This window comes from Phocoena sinus, chromosome 3 (genome assembly GCF_008692025.1).
Source record: "Phocoena sinus isolate mPhoSin1 chromosome 3, mPhoSin1.pri, whole genome shotgun sequence".
NCBI lineage: Eukaryota > Metazoa > Chordata > Mammalia > Artiodactyla > Phocoenidae > Phocoena > Phocoena sinus.
The window spans coordinates 146,990,544-146,998,430 of NC_045765.1; the positions used below are offsets into that span (position 1 = coordinate 146,990,544).

Genomic DNA, 7,887 nt, shown 5'->3' on the forward strand with positions numbered 1-7,887 from the left:
CAGAAACCAACACCGAGACCCTTTCCAGGGCCTTAAAGGGACCGCCCCTCATCCTTAACCGGTGCCACGAAAGTGAGATGCAGCGAAGATTGGATTTGACTTGTGAATGAGTGAGGGAACGAATAAAACATGAATGGCAAGCACCGAGCTTTGCACTTGCTCCATAAATGTTTCTTGTAATAAAGTGAAATGTCTGAAAAAGATCAACACTTCTGGCCCATTTTCCGAGAAAGGATCCTTGCCCGCCACCCCCTACTCTGGTATTTGACCCTGGCTAACAAAATCCGAAGGAAGGAAGCCAAAGTCATAACGTTTAATGCCAGAAAGTGCGAAGAAAAGTATTTGCAGAAGTCCCTGGCCACACACCCACACACATTCCTAAACTGAAGTCCTGGGAAATTCCCTGGCGGTCCAGTGGTTAAGACTCGGCACTTTCTCTGCCAGGGCTGGGTTCAATCCCTGGTCAGGGAACAAAGATCCGGAAAGCCGCTGGGCAAAAAAAAAAAAAAAAAAAAAAAAAGGTACCTAAACTGAAGTCCTGGAGGTGTAAGGTAGTTCACAGAAGGCAGGAGAAATCCATACTACAAGCAGGAGTATGGCTAATAGAGTCTTTGAATCTATATTTAATGAATGCCAACTATAGCCAAGAATATATATTCAACACACATTTATCAGGCACTCACTATGTTCCAGGTACTGCAGTGAGGCACTTTACATATAATTATCAACCTAACGAGCACTTTCCAACGTAGGAATGATTATTCTCTCCATTTTCTAGATGAAGAAACCAAGGGTCACAAAGTTTAAATAAGCTCTGCTCTAGGTTATACAGGGAGTGAATCATGATTCAAACCCCGCACTGCCTGAGTCACACTGCTGCAGACTGAGGCAGATTGCAAATACTCTAGGCCACTTCTATTCATTCAGTGTCAGGTTAGATGACCACTTTTTAAAAATGAAACACTTGCTGTTTAATTCCTTTTATACAACATTCCCAAAAAAGGCAAAAATAATCCATGGGGATCTAGGTCAGGTTACCCTTGGGGGATATCACTTGGAGTGAGTATGACAGAACCTGTGGGGATGCTGAATAAATCTTGGTCTGGGTGGTGGTTAGGCATGTACGGATGTAAAAATTTCACTTAGTATTTGTGCATTTTACATTATACAAGATACACTTCAATGAGAAAGATGAAAGAGTCAAAAATAAAAATATGAAAATTAGACTGTAAAAAGATGAAACTCACTCAGGAACCACTGTTCCAGCATGGTAGCTTGCCAGCCTGGAGTTTACACACCCAAATGCAGTTAAGGAAGCACCTTCAATGACTATGGCCAGCTGACCTAAGTTCCCTTGGACTTTGTAGGGGGTGTCTGATTGGATGAGCTCATGCAGTGGGGTGGGCCCACTAGAAGATCAGCAGGTGGCCTGGGCCCTGGTAGCCATGGATATGGTTCTCTCTCGAAATCTGGATGCTGGATGAGAAAAGACAGAGTTCAGGGCACTGGTTGGAGTCATGTGACTCACAACCTCCTCTCCCTGTCTTCCAAGAAAGAGCTACAACTCTCTTCACTCAAGTGTAGGAAACTGCCCAAAGGTCCTTCCCCAGTTTATTCACTCATTTCATAAACAATGTATTCAGCACCTACTCTGTGCCAGTGCCGTTCTAAGTGCTGGGAATTCAGGAATTAACAAGACTGACAGGGTCACTGTAAACTCATGGAGCAGACAATAAGCAAGTAAAGAATTAAATAGAGTTGGTAATTTCAGATAAGTGCTATAAGAAATAAAAGAAAAACAGGATGATGCAGTAAAGAGTATTGGGATGAGGTTAATTGAGATCTGAAAGGGATGAAGTGGGAGTATTCGGGCAGGGACCCTAATGAAAAGAGCAGCCAGGGTAAAATTTGGGTGCTGGGGGTTCCAAGCAGAGAAAGCAGCAGCTGTGCAAAGACCCCAGGGTTAAGGTGAGTCTAAAGAACGGAAAATTCTCTTGATGTAGAACTCCACTGGAGACCACGGGCTGTACAGAGGTGGAGCCCACACAGCAACTCCCTAGGCTCAGTGCCAGGGCTGCCCAGGCTCCAGGAAGCGCTGGCTCTGCAGAGTTACAGGAGCCCAGTTCTGGCCTTTCTCCAAGATCCAAGACAGCGCCTCCTCACCTATCACTACCTGTTCCTCCTCACCTATTACTACTACTAATTAGCAGCAAGGAATCCCGCAGCTTCCCTCTAGCTGGATCTGTGCTCAGAAGAATAGATCTATGTCAGCCGAGAATTTGTTTTTTGAGGTATCGCTATACATGAAATAGTGCAAGACTCCGTATAATTGTCAACTGAAAGCTACAACCATAAATGCTATCAAATGCTTCACAGAGAGCTGGACCTCTGAATTGGAATAGACTGAGGATGCTCTGAAGAGAACAGCCTTAAGCTTGACCTAGGGAGATGAGAGAGAACATTTGGAGTGGGAAAAGAGGAAAACTCTGAGCTAGGTATGACCACAAAATGAATAAGGCACATTGAGAGGCAGTCAATTCTGTCAGTGTAGAGTTCGCATAGAGGAAGAGTAGGAGATTCATCTGGAAAAGTGGGGTGAAGCCAGATGGCGAAGGACCCTAAATGAAGTCCAAGGAGTTTGGATTTTATCCCATGTGAAAAAGAAGACAGTGAGTGTGGAATGTCTTGGGTGATATAAAGATTGCAGGCAGCCCTAAAATATGCCACTTTGGCCCATCGATTATTTTGAATTAAAATTACTTAGGAAACAGCAGATATAAGAAGGACATTCAGGGACTTCCCTGGTGGCACAGTGGTTAGGAATCCACCTGCCAATGCAGGGGACACGGGTTCGAGCCCCGGTCTGGGAAGATCCCACATGCCGCGAAGCGGCTGGGCCCGTGAGCCATGCAAAAAAAAAAAAAAAAAAAAAAAGAAAGGCAAAGAAAGATCTGTTCTTCTAAACTTAAACCACTAGGTCCAAGTAAATCTGCTTTGAAACCCATTGGCCTGAATGCAGAGAGGAGCGAGGCAACCTTCCTTCTTTGCCACTGATTACTGCACAGCTGTAGAATTGCGTGGGCTCAAGGCGGCCACCGAAAATAAATTCCTAAGCCCCAGTGTGCAACAAGAGAGGACTCCATACCCAGGAGAGAGAGGAGGCCGTGGACCCCAGCAGGACAACACTTGGTCAAAACAGTGTTCAGTGGTGACCACCACGCCCTGGATCAATCTCACTCCCAGCAGTGGGCGATACAAGAAGAGCCTTCTCATGGCCACTATAGCAGTAAATGTATGTAGTGCAGAAGCCCAGAATATGAAGAGAAACAGCAGGTAGAGGGATGGTTAGGGATTTGGCAAAGTAGAAGCAGAATCCTGAGAAGCTCAGAATACAAACACGAGATGCCGTGGAAGTCTGGGAGGTGCAGGGGATGTGAGTGAATGAAGAGGTGAACAACTGAGTCTACGTATGGAGCAATTAGATCCATGGCGCCTATCCACCCCACCCGCACAGGAGAAAGGGAGTTGTATCTTTTCTGGAGAAGTCAGAGAGGGGATGGTATGTGTGAAGAGATAGAGGGGCAAATAGACTTGCAGGAGACTGAGTCGAAGTCTGAATATTAATGTGAAAACATCCCTCCCCAGACTCTTTCCCCTTCTAGAGCTATTTGACTTTTAAAAGAATAAATGCAGACAAAAATACAAATTAATTCCTTAAAAAACATATTTCGCGAAACGCTGAATCATAATGAAATAAAGTAACCATAAGCAGATGTAAACTCTTATATATCGGATGGATAAACAGCAAGGTTCTACTGTATAGCACAGGGAACTATATTCAATATCCTGTGATAAACCATAGTGGAAAAGCATATGAAAAAAAAGAATGTCTATATGTGTATAACTGAGTCATTTGCTGCTGTAGAGCAGAGACTGGCCCAATGTCGTAAATCAACTATACTTCAATTTAAAAAATGAAGGAAAGAAAGAAAGAAATAGGGAAGAAAAACGCCGTGAAAATAAACATTGAGCTGGTCTGCTGGCCTGCACACCTTCACCCCTCTCTCACACACGCACCTACCTAAAGAAATTGTAGGAGAGGCAAAAGTTTACCTCCACCCTCTTAGGATCTTCACTGGGCCTGAGAATTAAATAAAGATAAATAAACTGGAGGGAAGCATACACATTTATTTAGCATACGATTTACATGACACAGAACCCCTCAAAAGGAACTGAAGACCCAAGGAAGTGGCAAGATCTAGATGCTTTTATACGAGGTTGAATTAGGGGTAATTGTGGCAAAATAACTAAATTACGTGGAGAGGCTAAAGGAAGATAAGAATTATTTGAACAAGGTCTATTTGTACGAATTTTCTCAGTCTCAATTTCCAGGCTTGATGACAGGTAGGCTACTTTCCTTCTGGTATGGGAAAGACATCTTCCATATGAGGGTTTTATCCCCTGCTTTTAGAAAGAAAAAGCGGAGGGAGGATCAGAGTATCCTTCTTGTACCTGCTGGTTTTTAAAGTGCCTTTAGCTCAAAATAACGTTGATATCAATGTTAAGGCATATTTTAGGGTGACATATCTGGCCCACTTCAAAATCAGGCTTAACATTCGAGGTAAACCAAGAACACGTAAATGAATATAGCGTCCTCGGCGCCTCCGTCTCTTGCCCCTTTAACAGCAGTTTTCATTCAGTTTCTGTGTCACTGAGGGAACTGGGCGGTGTGCCTGTGGTAGGTTTGGGTTTCAATTCTCTGAGCCCCAGGAGGTGGAGAACGGTTAAGGAAGTATGAATTTTTAGAAGCAGGGAGAGGTGATGCTTTGCATGCAAATTTAGTTGGCTCCGTTTTCCTGGGCTGTGGTTCTTGGTGAAACTATTAGCAAATCTTTGTTCAGAAGTGATTTCCATTACTTTTAAGTAAATATGATTCAAAAACTAAACAAAAATAAATGTTTACATTTGAGTGAAAGAGAAAGGGGAAATTTTATTTACAGCAAAATAGGACTGCAGTTGCTTTCAAATAAGAGGGAGGCGTAATTCACGTGCATTTGCAGAGGATGAGGGTGGGGAGTTGCTCCTTTTACAGAAAATTCCTAGAGGGAATCTTTGGATGTGAAAGGACTCCCCTCCATCCCCACCCCATCCAGGACTGGGTCTGGAAGCAGTGAATAATACAAAAAGGAGGCTAAGTAAATGAATTGAACCTGGAGTATCTGTAGGTAGACCAGAAAGGGAGGCGGCTTGGAGAGATGGGAGGAGAAGAAAAAGAGTGAGGGCAACAGCTCAGGAACTGTGAAAGAGCAGAACTTGAGGAAGAGACAGCTAGCGAGAAATTCCTGGAGACCTGGAGAGGTTGGGGGGACTTTTAAGTGGTTCCCTGCCCTTCACTGCGCCGTTAACACCCTCCATTACTCATTTCTCCCAAAAGTTCAGAAAAAGATTTATACAAGCAGCAGGATATTGTTTTGAAACCTTACCCATTGTGGCTCCATTTCCAGCACTTCCTCCTTTCTGACCTTCCTCCTCCCACATCCCCACATTCTCAGCTCCAGCATTACACAAAGAGAAGGATGTCGGAGCAGAGCAAAGGGGTCAGATTCTTGGCTTTTGGCGTTTAAAATCTTAGGATTCCAGGCATAAATTATAGATTTTAAATAACATGTAATTAGTCAAATTCTATTCCTTCTGCCCCTACTCCCACTTCGAGATTTTCCCTATTCTCTGGACTAGGGAAAGGGAAAGTCAGAGAGAAGAGAAATGAAACTTTTCTTTAGTGCCTTTGTAAAGCAGCTCTGGACTTCCCTGGTGACTCAGTGGTTAAGAATCCTCCTGCCAATGCAGAGGATACAGGTTCGAGCCCTGGTCCGGGAAGATCCCACATGCTGCGGAGCAAATAAGCCTGTGCACCACAACTACTGAGACTACGCTCTAGAGCCCACGTGCCACAGCTACTGAGACCACATGCTGCAACTACCAAAGGGCGTGCGCGTGGAGCCCGTGCTCCACAACAAGAGAAGCCACCGCAATGAGAAGCCCACACACTGCAATGAAGAGTAGCCCCTGCTCGCCGCAACTAGAGAAAGCCCACGCGCAGCAATGAAGACGCAATGCAGCTAAAAATAAATAAATATTTTAAAAAAGAAAAGAAAAACATCTCTGCTCCCTGTTTCCAGACCAGCTCTGGAGAAGATCCCTGCAGAGCTTGGGGATTGGGAGCAAAGCGAACCGGTGCCTTGCTTTCCAGATGGGCACCCTCTTAGAGGTCCTCTGCACCCCCAGGGTGTGGGTAGAGATGTCTATGTGACACATCAAGGATGCCAAGCCTAAGGCAGCCTCACTGAATCCTGGGACTCCTCGCTGCAGGACTCAGCAGAATTATCTTCCTCACTGGCCAAGAGTAGCAAAGATGTGGCACCGACAAGCAGCAGACCTGGAAGCTTTGCAGTCAGGGCAAGGAGATCTCACCAGCTTTGATCTGAAGAGAGTGAACAGAACAAAGAACATCTCAGCGAACGCCAGGGTGAAGAAGTAAGAAGGACAAAACCAGACAAGCTCAAGTGAAGACCAGTGTGAAACAGATGGGGGAAGAAAGGCCACACCCCACCACCACCCTCGAAGCTCTGACACCATCTAAGCCCACTCCACCCCTGCCCAGAATTTAAAGGGGAGAAAGACAGCAAGGGGATAAATCATGAGTTTAACCTGAAATGGGCTAAGATGAAGCTTCTGTAACTAGATAGAATGGTGATCACGAGACACAATCGTAGAAAAATTAAGAAAGTCACCTTTCTCTTCAGCCTGAGTTTGTACCATGAGAGCCACACCTGAAACCTACAAAGAGGAGAGAACAAGAAATAAAGGAGGAGGGGCAGTGTTGTGTGCGAGGGATGGTGTGGGCACAGGGGGAGGCCAGTAGCCCCTCACTTAGGCTAAAACAGGAAGCAGGACCATAGCACCAAATGACCAGATCTTAACTCTCTCCAAAAAATTTTTGGAAAACTAAGGGAGAATGCTGGAGGTCCCATGGGACATGAGGTGGAAACAACAATCATTCCATTTGAATATTAAAGGATTGGTGGCTCTGGAAGTCTAGAGGTCTTGGGAACACCTAGGATGGGCCAACTGGATCTTACATGCAAATGTGAAAACACAATGACAGGGAGCCCTGGGCATCCCTCCAGTGCAGTGATTCTCAAGAGTTGGGAAGGGAGAGGTACAATGTAAAGGGGTTTGGTAAAAAGGAAGCATCTATCTTTGCAGGGTATGATTTACATTCCTCAGACACAGTGAAGTGAGCAAAAGCTAAGGGAAAAAAGTCATGTTTCACAGGCCTTTAAAGGAGATGGGAGATCTCCCTTTTCCTATCCTGCTAAAAGTCTGGAGAGTTAGGCCTAGAGACAGAATGGGAAGGAGGAACCAGCAAGAATATTTACCTGGTTGTTATGTGGGCTTGGCTTCAATGGGACCATAACAATTCAACTCAATGGGCCATAGCAATCAAAAGCAAAGAGAGCAAATTCCTCTGTCAGCAGCTATAGGTAATGCTGGTCATCTGAAGATCAAAATGAAACAAGATGATATGAATGAGACAGGAGAAGGAAGGGCTGTATTTGCTCCTGAACGGGCAGGGTTACGACCTACTCACTAAAATTCCCTTCTTATCAAACAAGCTGCTGCAGGCCTTCTATGTATCTGCTGAAATTAACTTTCATAATACACTATTAAAGTTAATAATTTGTAATTCCAAAAGTTTAACACTCCTTCTCACTCAAGTAATTATAAATAAACATGAATTATATGTAAGGTCATATGCAATGAGACAGGAATATATTTTAAAAAGCTATTTAAATACAAACTGCTAAGCATTTTGCCCCTAGGGTG

General features: G+C 44.4%; 1 long non-coding RNA gene across 1 annotated transcript; it reads right to left on the bottom strand.

Moving 5' to 3' along the window:
* Positions 1–6,238: 6,238 nt before the first annotated feature.
* LOC116751431 lies at positions 6,239–7,548 on the bottom strand. The gene is made up of 3 exons (XR_004349251.1): positions 7,440–7,548; positions 6,792–6,837; positions 6,239–6,481 (listed from the first exon to the last, which is right to left on the bottom strand). It is a non-coding gene; the product is annotated as an uncharacterized LOC116751431 (long non-coding RNA).
* Between the last annotated feature and the right edge of the window lie 339 nt (positions 7,549–7,887).